A 16175-nucleotide genomic window follows, 5' to 3' on the forward strand; every position below is an offset into this window, starting at 1 on the left:
GGTAATCCCTAAATCCAATGGCTGAAATAGATTGAGATCTAGGGCTGAGATTAAATGCTCATTTAAATCTCATTTTCTATTTTTTAATTCACCCCACTTTAATAAAGACCCACTTAGTCATTTATTTCCAAAGTCACTTTTCCTTTCTAATTTTTCATTGACTTTAATAAAGTCACTTTAAAATTAGACTTTAGTAACTTTATCACTTAAAGTCACTTTTAAATTAGATTTGTCACTTTAGGAGAAAAATTAAATTCTTTTGGACACTTTTCCCTAGGCCAGAGATCAAAGCCTTAGGGAACCACCTGTCCTCCGGTACCAAATTTCAACACTCCCTCTTACCGAGGAAGGTGTTTCTCACCACACCCATCTTGTCTCTGAAGTAGTCATGCTTGCCCTGTGGTAAGTCTTTGGTAAGAATATCTGCAACCTGCTCATCAGTGGGAATATACTCAAGCTTCACAGCGCCCTTTTGAACACAGTCTCTGATGAAATGATATTTGATCCCGATATGCTTTGACCTGTCATGAAATAATTGGATTCTCCGTGAGTTTAATGCAACTCTGATTATCACAGTAAATCACTAAAGGTCTCAACGGCTGACCAAATAAGCCAAACAACATCTTGCGAAGCCAAATGGCCTCACAACTAGCTAGACTGGCTGCCATATACTCTGCTTCCGTTGAACTCAATGCTACTGATTGCTGCTTCCATCTGAACCATGACACTATTGCCGAACCCAACCCAAAACAACACCCTGAAGTGCTCTTCCTATCAGAAGCACAACCTGCCCAATCAAAATCAGTATAACCTGCCAATCTCACTCCATCCCCTTGCCTGTAGTCCAGACCATAATCCACTGTCCTCTGCAAGTACCGCAAAATGTGTTTTGCAGCCACCCAGTGAACCTTCCTAGGCTCACACATAAATTGACTCATCGTGTTGACTGCAAAACAAATATCTGGTCTAGTGTTGACCAAATACATCAAGGAATCAATCAACTGCTTGTACAATGTGGGATCCACCAACTCGGAATCCGAAGCATGAAGCTTCTTCCAGTTGGTAATCATCGGTGTCGACATGGGTTTACAATTCTCCATGTGGAATCTACCAAGGATGTCCACAATATGCTTCCCTTGCCCCAGGAAGAAATGCCCCTCCTCCTGCTACACCTCCAAACCCAAAAAGTAATGCATCAAGCCGATGTCCTTCATCTCAAACTCCGCCACAAGATCTCTCTTGCAGTGCTCTATGAGTCTCTCTGCACCTATAATGACCAAGTCATCCACATACATCACCAGAATGAGAGGCTCCTCACCTATCACAATAGAGTAAAGGTTCGGATCTGCCTCACTCTTTGTGAAACCCATCCCCTGCAAGTATGTGTCTATCCTGGAGTACCAAGCTCTGGGAGCTTGCTTCAGGCCATAAAGGGCCTTCTTCAGTCTGCACACATGGGACTCCTTCCCATGCACCTCAAAGCCCTGTGGCTGCTCAATGTACACCTCCTCCTGTATGAAGCCATTGAGAAATGCAGTCTTCACATCCATCTGGTGGATCTTCCAACGCATCTCTGCTGCTATTGATATAATGGAGCGGATCGAAGTATATCGAGCCACGGGAGCGAAGGTCTCCTCATAATCAACTCCCTCTACCTGGGAGAACCCTCTAGCCACAAACCTCGCTTTGAATTTCTCAATGCTGCCATCTACAACATGCTTTACCTTGTAAAGCCATCTGGGAGTAACCATGGATTTGCCCTCAGGCCTCAGCACCACCTCCCAAACATCATTCTTCATGATAGAAGAATACTCCTCCTGCATGGCCTCTCTCCAGACCTGCTGGCTAGCTGCCTCCTCATAGCTAGAAGGCTCAGAGTCAAGGATGCTGGTAGCCATTTCCATATAGCTACAAAACCTCTCAGGTGGTCTACTCTCTCTGACCGGCCTCTTAGGCTCAGCAACAGATGTGGCATCTCTCAAGGTGTCCTGAAGCCACTTGGGCTTCCTCTTCCCTGAGCGCACTTCTCCCACTGGAGAATGAAACTCCTCCTCATCATCATCAGGAGCCTGAACTCCTGACTGTCTGTCTGCTGTCCTCCTGCCTGCACCTGAACCTGTAGAAGCTGAGGTACCGTGTGAACTGTCCATCAGTGGACTCCCTAGTGAACTGCTCTGTGAACTGCTCTGCATGCTGCCCGGAGAACCATCCCTCTGGCTCGGCGAGCCACTGCTCACTGACGGACCTGACATCCTCATAGATGTACCTCCGGATCCTCCTGATCCCTGCCCACTGGATCCCTGTGACTGACTCAACTGTTGCTGAGGGTCTGGATGATCCAGATACTCTAACTCCCGTGATCTCCTAAAGGCCCTGTCCTCCTCGAACTTCACATCCCGCCTGACAACAACCTTCCTCTGTGCAGGAATGTAAATCCGAAAGGCCTTTGAGGTCTCACTGTAGCCCACAAACATACCCTTCTCTGCGGTGGGTTCTAGTTTGGTCCTCTTCTCCTTGGGTATGTAGGAGTATGTAATGCATCCAAAGATACGAAGAAGACCAATATCAGGCTTCTTCCCAGAAAAAGCCTCCTCCGGAGTCATGTGCCCCAAGGCACGATGCAGACTCCTGTTCTGCAAATAAACAACTGTGTTACAGGCCTCTGCCCATAAGAACAATGGCAACCCCAGATCATGTAACATGGCTTTGGCAGCCTCTACGATGGATCTGTTCTAACTTCTTCCTCTCCGCAACCCCGTTCTGCTGGGGGTTGTAAGGAACAGTGAACTCCCTCCTAATGCTTGCCTCCACACAATAGTCAACAAACTCTCCAAGGGTGTACTCTCCCCCATTGTCCGACCTTAGGGACTTGATCTTCCGACCTGTCTGCGTTTCCACAAGAGCTCTGTACTCCTGAAACCGCTTGAAGACCTCACTCTTGGTCTTCAAGAAATAAATCCAGGTGCTCCTGGAGTGATCATCAATGAATAAAACATAGTACTCATATCCACTCAAGGAAACATGAGACATCCGACCGCTCACATCAGAATGAATCAAATCAAGTATCCTAGTCGCTCTGCTGTCACTGCTGGGAAAAGGGGATTTGGCAAACTTGCCCATCACACATCCTCTGCAAGTATCAAAGTGATCAATACTGAAATCTGGCACACCTGTAGTGATCTCCCGCAATGTCCTCAAGGCTCCATGATACATATGCCCCATCCTGCGATGCCAAATCTCACACAACTTAGAATTGCTAGCTCTGCTGTTGGTACTACTGCTCAATGCCAAAAGGGGCTGGAATGCAAACTTGTACACCTTTGCATGGCGTACGCCTATCACTCTAGCTGAATCAGCTGGAGTGCCCCTTGGGATACATCAACACCTGTCCTCCCCTGAACAGTACCTCATATCCTTTGTCCTCCAAAGCTGAGACGGATATGAGGGTTCTTCCTCATCCCTGGCACATAAAGAACATCTGACACCTTCAAGGGAGGTTTGGACTCCCTCTGAAATGTCAGTGTCCCCACCCCGATTGCTCTAACAACTCTGTCATCACCAAGTACTACCTCTATATCAGTGTCACTCTCTAAAAGCTCTGAGAAGTACTCACGGACTCCTGTCATGTGACGTGAAGCCCCACTGTCCACATACCAGATGCTCGAAGATGCTCCGCTAATCAAGGGAAAAGCATGCTCCCTCTGAACCTGTGTGGCAGGTGATCCTGCACTAGAGGACTTACACGTAGTGAATGCAAGCTCCCGGTCAAAACGATCTGCAAAGTCCTCAACCTCTGCTGAAGCTGCCATGCTCTGGTTCTTCCCCTTCTTCTTCTTCTTCTTCTCCGGACACACAACTGCATAGTGTCCCATCTTTTGACAATTCCAACACTTCACCTTGGAATATTCCTTCTGTGTGTTATCCTGTTTACCTTTGCCATTGCCTTTGCCCCCACCATTGCTTGTGGAAGCCTACTTCTTCCCTTTGTCTTTCTTGCCTCCTGCCACCAGTGCTACATCCTCATCCTGCTCAGCTGGCTTGGCTGCCCCAAGCTGACCTTTCCTGATCTCTGTCTGAATGCAATCATCCCAAAATCTCTCCCATGTGGGAAGGGTCTCACGTGCACAAACCCCATCAGCAAAGTTCATCTATGAACGGGGGAGGCCATTCACTGCAATCCGCACCAACTCAGTGGGTGGAATGACCTCTCCAACTGCTACCAAATCATCTCTCACATTAGTAAACTTTGTGAGATATCCAACTGCACTATCATTACCCATCTTAATGGTCTTCAACTTCTCCTTCAGGACCATTTTCTGGTTCTCATTGGTACTCTGGTAGAGATTGGACAATGCTGTCCACATCTCATGTGCATTTCTCTTTCCTCTCACATGAGGAATGCAATGGTCTTTGACTCCGTCTAGAATTAGTCTCTTACCCTTGTTGTTCTTTTTATTATACTCAGCCAACTGAGTGGCATCAGTAGGCACAACAACAGGGTTCTGTGTGGTATGCATCATGATGTCCCAGACTTCTGCCTCCTCAAAGATACTCTGCATTCTCTCCTTCCAAACGCTGTAATTGCTATGCCCATCCAACCTATCCTCCACCCTCAATCTCAATGACATCCTGCTGTCCTAAAACTGAAAAATAGCACTTCTGTAGTAAAGATAAAATTGCTGTTTGTGAAAAATTAGCTTGCTGGAATTTTCTGAGTGAAAAATCAGCAGGCTGTAATTTTCCTCCTTGCTGTCCCAAACTGCACTTCAGCACTTAGGCTCTGATACCATGTAAAAATTTCTCATTTCCCACCCCGGTTTTCAGTTTCACCTTATTTCTCCAAAATAGTTAAATGCCCTTTCCCATATCCATACATTCAACAACTGAAAAATAAATTTTGCTGAAAACACAAATTTTGGAAATTTTACAAAATGCTGGAAAATGCAGAAATATAAAAATCAGCACATATAAACAACCATTCAACACATTTAAACACAGTGATTTTTGGTCAAGGTGACCCTGGAAAAACCCCCTACAACTCTTGGGGAAAACCAGTTCGAGAGCTCCTCCTTATTTCTGAAAAATGCCTTTTACAGTGAGAAATATTCATGAAAAAATCAGCAAGCAAATTTTACAACTTATCTCGTTTTCCGTACCTCACAGCCAACTATAAAAACTTGCAACAACAAAACAGAACAACAATAAATGCTGTACGGCCTCCTAGAAAAGCGTGCCAAATTTCAGCGTGAAATTTTGCTGTACGGCCTGCCTGGAAACTGTTGTATGGACTGCTGAAAATTTTTGTACGGCCTGCTAAAACGCTATACGGCCTGCTCCAAAAACGTTGTACGACCTGCTCCAAAAACGCTGAACTGCCTTTCTAGAAAATCGTGCCAAAATCCTGCCTTTCACTGTGTGCTAACTCAGTTGTATGGACTTGCTGGAATGCTGCCTTGGAATGTGTGCCAAGCTGCTGCCTCCTTCTCCTCCCTGTCCAGAAATCTCCCTTGCTCTCTTGCTCTCCTTCTCTCAATCTGCTCATGAAAGAATGAATGACCTTTTCCTCCTTTTCCTCCCTTAATCTAACCCTAAGTGACTTTTGGGTAATCCCTAAATCCAATGGCTGAAATAGATTGAGATCTAGGGCTGAGATTAAATGCTCATTTAAATCTCACTTTCTATTTTTTAATTCACCCCACTTTAATAAAGACCCATTTAGTCATTTATTTCCAAAGTCACTCTTCCTTTCTAATTTTTCATTGACTTTAATAAAGTCACTTTAAAATTAGACTTTAGTAATTTTATCACTTAATGTCACTTTTAAATTAGATTTGACTTTATAAAAATTATAAAGTCACTTTAAGAGAAAAATTAAATTCTTTTGAACACTTTTCCCTAGGCCAAAGATCAAAGCCTTAGGGAACCACCTGTCCTCCGGTACCAAATTTCAACAGGTGTAGAAATGGGTCTACAGTTTGCCATGTGAAATCTACTCAACACATCCACAACATACTGCCTGTGCCCCAAAAAGATATGCCCCTCCTCCTGCCACCCCTCAAGCCCCAAAAAGTAATGCATCGGTCCAATGCCCTTCATCTCGAACTCCATAGCAAGATCCTCCTTGCAACCACTAATAAGTCTCTCTGCCCGAGTAATGAACTAGTCATCAACATACATCGCAAGAATGATTGGATCATCCCCTACATCAATGTAGTATAGGTTTCGGATCTGCATCATTCTTCGTGAAAGCCATCTGCTGCAAGTAAGTATCAATCCTCGAATACCAAGCTCTCGGAGCTTGCTTAATTCCGTAGAGTGCTCGCCTCAACCGACATACATGGGTCTCTCGCCCAAGTACCTCAAAGCCCTATGGCTGCTCAACATACACCTTCTCTATAACTCTGTTCAAAAATGTAGTCTTCACATCCATCTTATGGATCTGCCAACCCATTTCTGCAGCAATAGAAATAAGGGACCGGATAGAAATTTACCGAGCTATGGGAGCGAAGGTCTCATCATAGTCAACTTCCTCTATCTGTGAGAGACCTCTAGCCACAAACCTCGCCTTGAACTTCTCAATGCTGCCATCCGTAGCATGCTTGATCTTGTAGAGCCACCTGGAAGTCACAACTGACTTGCCCTCAGGTCTAGGTACCACTTCCCAGACATTGTTCTTAATGATATAGGCATACTCCTTCACCATAGCCTCTTTCCATACCTCCTGGCTCGCAACCTCCTCATAGCTAGTAGGCTCAGAGTCAACAACGTTTGTAGCCTTGGCTACATAATTGCAAAACCGCTCAGGTGGCACACTCCCTGTTCACCGTCTTTGGAGGACCAACAAACTCCGCTTCCTTCAAGGTGTCTTGAAGCCACTTGGGCCTCCTCTTCCCTGAGGAAGCTTTCCTGTAGGGAACCTCATCATCTGCCCCCCAGTCTGGTGAACCTGAAGGTCTGCCATCTTACCCTAGTGTGCCTGTACTAGCACCTGTCCTCAAAGAACTTGTATCGGCACTTGTGCCAGCTGAAGTGCCATCTGAACTCTGTACCAGTGGACTCCCTAAAGAAGTGCTCGGTCAACTCGCCATTGTTGCCCTAGATGTCACTAACACTGAATTACCTCATATACCAATGGATCCAAAACCCTGAGGTCCTGCTCCTTGCACCTGGCCTCCTCGTTGAGGAGAAGTTTGTGACACTCTCTCATCATACTCCGATGATCTTCGATAGGCCTTCTCCTCCTCGAACTTCACATCCCTCCTAATCACCACTCTCCATTTAGAAGGAATGAAGATCCGATAGGCCTTTGAAGTCTCGTTGTAACCCATAAAGATACCCTTCTTTTCCATGGGTTCCAGCTTCGTCCTCTGCTCCTTGGGGATATAAGAATATGTGAGACATCCAAAGATACGATGATGTCCCACATGAGGCTTCTCTCCAGTGAAAGCCTCCTCCGGAGTCATATTCCCTAATAGTTTGTGAGGACTCCTATTCTGAAGATAAATAACAATATTGCAAGCCTCAGCCCACAAAAACAAAGGCAACCCCTGATCATGAATCATCGCTCTAGCAGCTCCAACAATAGATTTTTTCTTCCTTTCAGACACCCCATTCTGCTGGGGGTTGTAAGGAACTGTGAACTCTCTCTTAATGCCCTCCTGTGCATAGAAGTAAGAAAACCCACCATCGGTGTACCCACCAATGTTGCGAAAATCGCGATTGAGAAGAAATTAGTAAAAATTGAGAAAAAATCGGAAAATACAAAAATATTCATTTTTTTTCAAATTTTTTAATATCTAAAGCATCTACAACATAAAATAAATACATTGACACATAAATATGATAAAAAAACTAATATTTAAGATGTGTAATACCATTTCTAGTGCTACAGCACACATAACAATGAATCATGTCCTAAATAGTAAGTCCTGACTCTTGAGTCCCAATTTAGCCTCAAAATATCAACAAAAAATATAATAATGTATCTCATATCATGAGTCATAATGTCATATACAATGAAATGAATGAAATAACTAATACTACTAATTTCCTCTGCCCCTCTTGCAAGAAAATGCAATAGCTTTCCCTTTCCCTCTAGATGTAGATGCTGGTGGAGTTGGTAGTGGACTCTGCTGTGCTCTAGAAGTTGAAAAACTAGGAGCTACAGGAGGTAGATCACATCCTCTACTAGTGGCAGGGGTAGCTTGGGTAGGTGGTGTCACCTCCTCCTCTTGTTGCTCTTCCTCCTCCTCCTCCTCTGCCCCTCTACGCCTTCCACTACCTCCTGCTCTAACCAATCATCGACAGACTCCATGAGAGGCCTCTCGGCCTCAACCCTCCATGCAACAGTGGTGTCAATCCCATCCAGTGAGATGGCCTCCATATTAGGTGTCCTCTCAAGTCGCCTCACCCACAATCGAAGATTGTAGTAGACGTAGACCATGTCATTAAGTCGCTGGGACTCCAACTTGTACAAAGATCATTAATTGGAAATTTAATGAATTCAAAAAATTAATTGAAAATTTGGAATATTTTAAGTTTTAAGTTTAACCTGTTGCGCTTCTTGTTGTGTATTTTTTCAAATACACTCCAGTTGCGCTCGCATCCTGAGGAGCTACATGTTTGGCTGAGGATTCGAATGGAAAGCTTTCATAGATGGGGTACTCTGGCACCATAGATTCTCCACCATGCATCTACAACAAAATTACAAATAAGATAAACATAAGAAAAAAATGAAATTTGAAAGTTGAAGCAAAGTATGAAGTTATGAACTTGAAGAGACAATGAACTTTGAAAAATACCTGACGTTTTAGTCTTCCTATCAACCAAAGCCATCTCAAAGCTAAATGTGCCACCTGCCATCTTGTATATCTCCATTTCTTTGGAGATTTCTGCACGTTCTGCTAGAGATGGCACCATCCTCTAAACACAAGTGAAGAATCCATCCATGATCTTAGCATCAAATAAGAACCCACAGGGGTAAGAAAATGTGGGGTTCAGGTAGATCCCTGCAGCATGAATGGGACGATGGAGTGTGTTGTTCCATCGTTCATCAATCACTTCCCATAGGAGGAGTTGTTTCTGAAACCCTTCATCTCTCTTATCATCATAGTAGGCCCGAATGGATTCTTTGGCCCTGTCCATGGCCTCATACAAGTAGCCCATTGCGGGCTTGTCACTATCAACTAATCGAAGAACCTTTACGAAAGGTTCAGTAATGCTGCACACCTCTTGCATATGGCCTCTCCCTTTGGTTTGTGGCTAAATGTCAAAGCACACCACTCATCTGAAAGAAACATTCTCTTCACATCCCACATAGAATTCAAGAGGGATTGAAGAGATATGAAATTGGTGGCAAACCGTGTAATGGCGAGGCACACCAACTCCTTGTTGTTGGTGAGTTTTCTCATCAAATGAAGCACAAATGCATGATTATATATAAATTTTGTAATGCTTTTTGATGAGTCAACAATATCTTTGACAAAGAAATTTTTTCCTATGTCCTCCAACATCAAATCAATACAATGTGCAGCACAAGGTGTCCAAAATAAAGTAGGATGCCTCTCCATAAGCATCTTGTCAGCAACAACGTAATTTGCAGCATTGTCCATTTATGACTTGGACAACATGCTCTGCACCCACCTCCAAAATAAACACATCCAACAAATCACATGATAATTTTGCATCTTTGATATGTGCAGATGCATCAACAGATTTCATAAACATTGTCCCCTTGGGACAATTAACCTAGAAGTTTATAAGGCTTCTCCCCTTTTGGTCAGTCCAACCATCTGACATCATAGTGCATCCTGTTTATGCCCATGATGCCCTAAACTCCTCTAATCTTTTGTGCAGTCAACCTTTTCATTTTGAAGAATGCGGCCTCTAAAGTTATCATAAGAAGGGATTTTGTATCCTGGGCCAACAATTGCAATAGCATCAACAACAGGTTGGAAATATGAATTATTCCTTGCAACGCTGAAAGGAATATCACTCCAAAGGAGAAACTTTCCCAACAACTTGTCAGCTTGTTCTTTCTCATTTTTTTAAGCATTGAAGTGATAGATGGTTGTGAACTAGGCGTGGTTCTAGGAACAAAAAATGATGAGGCAGCTATAGGGTTGGTTGAAGACATTGATGCTGAAGTAGAACCAGTTTTATTTCCATATTCACCTTCTAACACCTTCCTTGCTAGTTGCTTCTTCAGTTCTGCTTTGGCCACTCTCTCTTGCTCTAATTCTTCCAATGATCTCATGGCTCTTCGGATGATTTCTGCATTTGTATTGTTGCGAGGCCCTACATCATGTCCAGGGATTTGTGCAAGGTGATACTTCAATCTATAAACCCCCCTGACATATGCTGCCCACACAACTTGCAAGACAAGTTCAATCTATCAAACCCTCCATCAGGTTCACCATATTCCCACAGAGGGTCCAATTTTCTTGACATGTTTGTAACTTGGTTGAAGTCTTGAGTTTTAATGTAAGATGAAGTTTGAAGTTGAAACTTGAGACTTGAATCTATGGCACAAGAAGAATTGCAAGTTAAAATAAAAAAAAAATTACATACATGACACAACACACTGAATTTTTGACAAAAAAAACCTCAACTCAATCCAACAATAATATAAAAAATGCACATTCAAGCCCAATAAAAAACGATTGAAAAAATAAAGCACAAGAAAAAATTAAACTAATAAATCTAACAATCAAGTTTTTGCATTTTTGATCAAAATGAACCCTCTCCACTCTATGCAACAAAAATGAAAAAAAAAACACATCAAATCCATTCAAAAATCATTGATAATCAATGGGTTATAGAAATCTAAGTAAAAACTAGAAAAAAAACAAAAAAATGGCCAAATTTGGTGCATATACTTGGAGACCACGGTTTGCAGAAGAAATTTGGTCCAAACACGAATTTCTCTTACTTGGGATGCTAAAATCTTCTATTTTTCTCCTCCTCTGCCCTAGTAGTTGCCTTTCTCTCCTCCTCAGCTCTTAAACAAGTCCGCTGTCTACTAAAAATGACAAATAAAAACCATGAATTCGCTTTTAAAATGCCCTGTCCCAGAGTCGCACGATTTTTTCTTGTAGAATCATGATTTTTTGGAAAAAAAATTCGCGATTTTTTCAAGATTTTTTCGAAATAAAAAAAAAGCACCATAAAAATCGGGCGATTTTATCGGCAAGGTTAAAAAATTGCAATTTTTGGAAAATATTGCGATTAAATCGCGATGTTCGCAACACTGGTACTCACCACCATTGTCTGACCTCAAGACCCGAATCTTCCTACCTGTCTGCTTTTCCACAAGAGCTTTGAACTCTTTAAAGTGATTGAAGACCTCACCCTTGGTCTTTAGGAAATATATCTAAGTCCTCCTAGAGTAGTCATCAATGAATATAACATAATACTCATAACCACCCAAAGACACATGACACATACGACCACTAACATCAGTATGAATCAAGTCTAGTATACCTGTAGATTTGTTGTCGTTCGCTGGGAATGGTAACTTGGTATACTTTCCCAAAGCACACCCTTTGCAGGTCTCATAATTCTCGACACTGAAATGAGGAACTCCAGTAGTGATCTCCTTGAGTACTCTCAAAGCTCCATGATGCATATGCGCCATCCTTCGGTGCCATAAATTGCACAAGTCTCTACTGTTGGTGGTACTAGTGTGAGTGCTACCAGATGTGCTACTCACTAATGCTCCTGCTGACTGAAAACTGAACTTTTATAGTTTCCCAGAGCGGAATCCATTTACTTTGGCTGAAGTGATGGAAGCTCCCCTGGGATGCATCAATACCTGCCCTCCTGAGAAAGTGACGTCAAACTCCTTCTCCTCCATAGCAGACACTGAAATCAAGTTCTTGTTCATCCCCAAAACATACAAAACATCCATGACCTTCAAAGGAGGCAAAGACTCCCTCTCAAAGGTCACAGTCCCCACACCAACAACTCTCACAGTGCGGTCATCTCCTAGTACAATCTCAATATCAAGTGCCCTCTCTGCAAGCTTTGAAAGAACTCCCTTGCCCTTGTCATATGGTGGGAAGCCCCGCTGTCTATGTACCACACATCGGATGTACTCCTACTAGATGTAGAAGTAATAAATGTAAAGTCCTTGTCAAACTGTGAAGCAAACTGCTCCACCTCTGCTGAAGCTACAATACCCTTCTTCCCCTTGTTCTTCCTCTCAGGACACGTAGCAGCATAGTGTCCCATCTTCTGACATGCCCAACATTTGACTTTGGACATATCCGTATCTTTCTTCTTCTTCTTCTCCTTTCCCTTAGCCCCATCTAATGAGGCCCCTTTCTTGGCCTTCCCTTTGTTCTTCCCCCTCGCTGTCAAGGCTACATCCTCCTCATCTGCTATCTTCACCCCACCACTGCCAGTCTTCCGTATCTCATGCTGCACACAATCATCCCAGAATTTGTCCCAATTGGGAAGATTCTCCCTAGAGGTAATAGCATCTCCAAAGACCTCCCAAGACTTAGGAAGTCCCGCTACAACTATCCTGACTAACTCTGTGGGTGCAGCTACCTCACCAATAGTAGTCAAATCATCACGTACCTGTTTGACCCTGCCAAGATAATGAACGACACTTTTAGCCTTTGTCATCCTGATGTTCTTCAATTGTTCGTTGAGTACCATCTTCTTGCTCTCATTCGTACTCCGATAGAGAGTGGTTAGAGCTGTTCACATCTGATATGCATATGTGTTTCCTCACACCTGAGGAACCACACGATCCTTCAGACTGTCCATCAAAATCCTTTTTGCCTTTGCATTATTTTTTGTGAATTTAGCAAGTCAATCTGCAGTAGTAGGAGGTACAACCACTTGCTGCACTATGTCCCAAACTGCGGCCTCCTCAAATGCTGTTTGAATTTTGTCCTTCCAAATGGCATAGTTGGATATCCCATCCAGTCTGTCCTCTATCCTTAAGAAGATGGCCATGACTGCTATCCAAAATTTACAAAACCAAGAAAATGGAGAAATGAACTTTCCAGCACACCTTGCTGTCCCAAAATATCAGTTTGCTGTCCAAACAGAGTTCGCTGTCCAAAAATTCAGTTTGTTGTCCAAACCACTGTTTGCTTTCCCAAACTACTGTCTGCTATTCAAACTGCAATTTTATGCCTGTAGCTCTGATACCATGTTGAAATTTGATGACTAAAAAGTTTCCTACAATCCTAACCCGATTTTAATTTCACCTTATCACTCCCATTCAGTTAAACGCTGTTTCCCATAAACATACATTCAACATATGGAATTCTGGAAATGAAATTTTCAGATCAAAACACATGGAACTGTCAACACATGTTGAAAATAAATATGGACATAAATAGACCAGCAACACACATAAAAATACACACAGATTTTTGGTCAACTTAGACCTAGGCAAAACCCCTTCAATCTTCTCCGGGGAAACCTGTTAGAGAGCTCTTCAAATTTATTTATCTTTCAAGTTCAGGAAAAATACATTTGTAGAGTCCAGACAAAACAAAATAGCAAAATAAATTTATCTCTTTAGCCCAAATCTCCTTGAAACCTGTGCCCACTTTGCCTTAATTTCCATGCCCACTTGAAGCTGAAAATATGTACTGTACGAATACAGATTGTACTGTACGTATTTTGTTTGGACTGTACGGATTTCCGTGCCGCTGTACAGATTTTATTTTTATTTTTTTCCCAAAAACTTCTCTCGAACAATGTGCAACTCACTTTTGCTTCTCTAAATGACTTTTGGGCAACCTTAAGATCTAATGGCTCAGATTCATTTAGATCAAGAGATGAGAATAAATGTGCATTTAATTCTCACTTTCTATTTTTTAAGTCACCCATTAAATAAAATACCCACATTATACTTTATGTCTAAAGTCACTTTTCACTTTATAATTTAACATTGACTTTAACACTTATAAAGTTACTTTCACTTTATAAAGTCACACTTAGGAAAATAATTATTTTGGGCACTTTTCCCTAGGGAGAGACTAAACCATGGGAAATCACTTGTCCAAGGTACATTAAAAATCAACACATCCTTCACATCTGCTTGTTTGCACGCTCCCCATGGGTAGATCTGGGCTCCCTTTCCCCGAACCTTGCGTCTCACTGCATACACTGCGCAATCTGGGCGCTGAAGGCCTCTACCTTGGCTTCTGGGATTGCGCAGAGCTTGTCTTGGGCTAGTTCCAATTGCGCACTGCGTAGTTCCAGAACAAGAGTCGAAGGAAGAACAGGAGCTGAGAAGTAGAAACAGGAAGAAGAACAAAGGAAAGGCACAATGACAGAGCAAACAACACTAATACAAGTTGATGAGTTGGAACAGCCAGCAACTGAGGAAGAGAGTGAACAAATGCAAGTTCCCTCACCAAAGCTAAGCACAAGAACCAAGTTCGGCTAGAGGTCGACAGGTACATGGAGCAGTTGATGCGCGAGGCCACCAATGATGACTTGCAGCTGAGCGCAGACAACATGCAAAAGTACATTGGTGGTCCAACCACACTCAGGACAATGTTGCGCATGCTTCAGGATGAGACAGACACAGGTTCCAAGACCACATGCCCGGATGCCATGGAGGCAAGAGTCCGCTTTCAGCAAGACAACATCAAGCAGTTTGGGGACATCACAACACAATACCAAGCTTGGCATCAGTACATGACCGAGAAGCATCAAGTGGATGTTGCCGAGTTGGTCTTTCCCCAAACCTCGAAGTCATAATGTTTTGTCTTGTTAGGCTGTCTCTAGCCTATTTTGTCTCACATGGGTACATGTGGAAAATTGTATTATTGTAAATATGTTGTAAGTGAAATTCCAAGTGTCACTAGTGGAATGTGAACAGTCACTATGTAATGTGAAGAGTCATGAGGGTAGTCCAAGAGTCAAAGGGGAATGTCAAGGGTCACCCCACCCTTTGCTATATATAGAACCTCATAACTCATAGTATTGGTTTTTGGGAGCCAAGCTTTTGGCTAGGCATTGCTTAGAGAAGGCTTGGAGAGTATTGTGACGAGCCTTGGCCTCTCCACAACAGAGCGAGTACATATTTTTGGAGGAGCAGGCGGTGTTGACTGTAATGTTCCACTATTGGGGCTAGTGGCTGTCAATGGTGTATGTATGGATGGAACTTTCACTTAATAATATAACTGAGCCAACACGTTTTCATGCATATGTTGTTATTGTAGTTCAACTATTCTGGTTACTTTAGCAATGTATGTTATTTAACTTACACATTTGTGTATGAACTATTTTGTATACGATTGTACGAATCTTGTTGAAGACGTGTTGTTGTATTAACCTGTCACTTTGGATTGTGGACTATTCCGCTTCCAGCCTGTGATGTCATTCTGCTCGTGTGTTCCTTTCAGGTTGCGTACTATTACAGGCTTCTAAGGGACACACTTCCTTTTCCCCTCTGTGTGTTAGAACCCCCATGCATCTCACTTGACTCGCTGCAAGGTCACACACTTGCTTCCAACAAAGTTATCATACTTACCTTTGCGCGCTACCGCAGTCAAGGCACTATTGTACTACCCATTGTTGGGAATCCTACTCCAAATGGTTTGAGGTCTAGTTGGGACTTCTTACCGGGGAGATCCCTTGACATGTTGGCGGGTCCAACACCTTCAACAGTCACGTCACCTCCAAATGTCCTCATGCAAGGAACTCTGATGACGAAGAAGCAACTCCCAGGAAAGGAAAGAAAAACCAAAGAAGATTCAACAAGAAAGGTAAAAAGAAAGGCTCCAAGAAAAGCTTCTATTCAAAAGAAGACAACTCATTTGAAGAAGAAAGCGATAGTGATGAAGAGAATGACATAGGAAGAGTGTTATTTATTGCTAGGGACAATAGGAAGGAAACTCTTGAAGAGGAAGACGAGGTTGATTTTGAAAAGGAGATTATTAGAGTTATAAAGGATCTCAAGGTTGAAAGAGGAAATGTCAAATCATTGGAAGTTGAGCTAAAATAATTGAAGGAACACGCCAGAAGCCTCAATAAGAAGATTGAAGAATCAGAAAAGATCATCATCAATCTTAAGGTACAGTTGGAAGAAGCCAAAAAAAATTGAAGAATTGCTCAAAAGAGAACTGGAAAAAAGCAACAAGGCAAGGGAAGATTTAGAAGCAAAGATAGTCTCTCTATGAAAGGAAGCATAGAAAAGA

The 16175-nt window shown here is 42.7% G+C and overlaps 1 long non-coding RNA gene across 1 annotated transcript in view; it reads left to right on the forward strand.

Annotated features, from left to right (window-relative positions):
• The window catches only part of LOC149199675 (uncharacterized), a 92494-nt gene that overhangs the window by 30563 nt on the left and 45756 nt on the right, over positions 1–16175 (forward strand). The window lies entirely within an intron of this gene.

The sequence above is a fragment of the Pinus tabuliformis genome, chromosome 2_1, assembly GCF_031772625.1.
Source record: "Pinus tabuliformis cultivar Carrire ecotype Pingquan chromosome 2_1, CPIR1, whole genome shotgun sequence".
Taxonomy (NCBI): Eukaryota; Viridiplantae; Streptophyta; class Pinopsida; order Pinales; family Pinaceae; genus Pinus; species Pinus tabuliformis.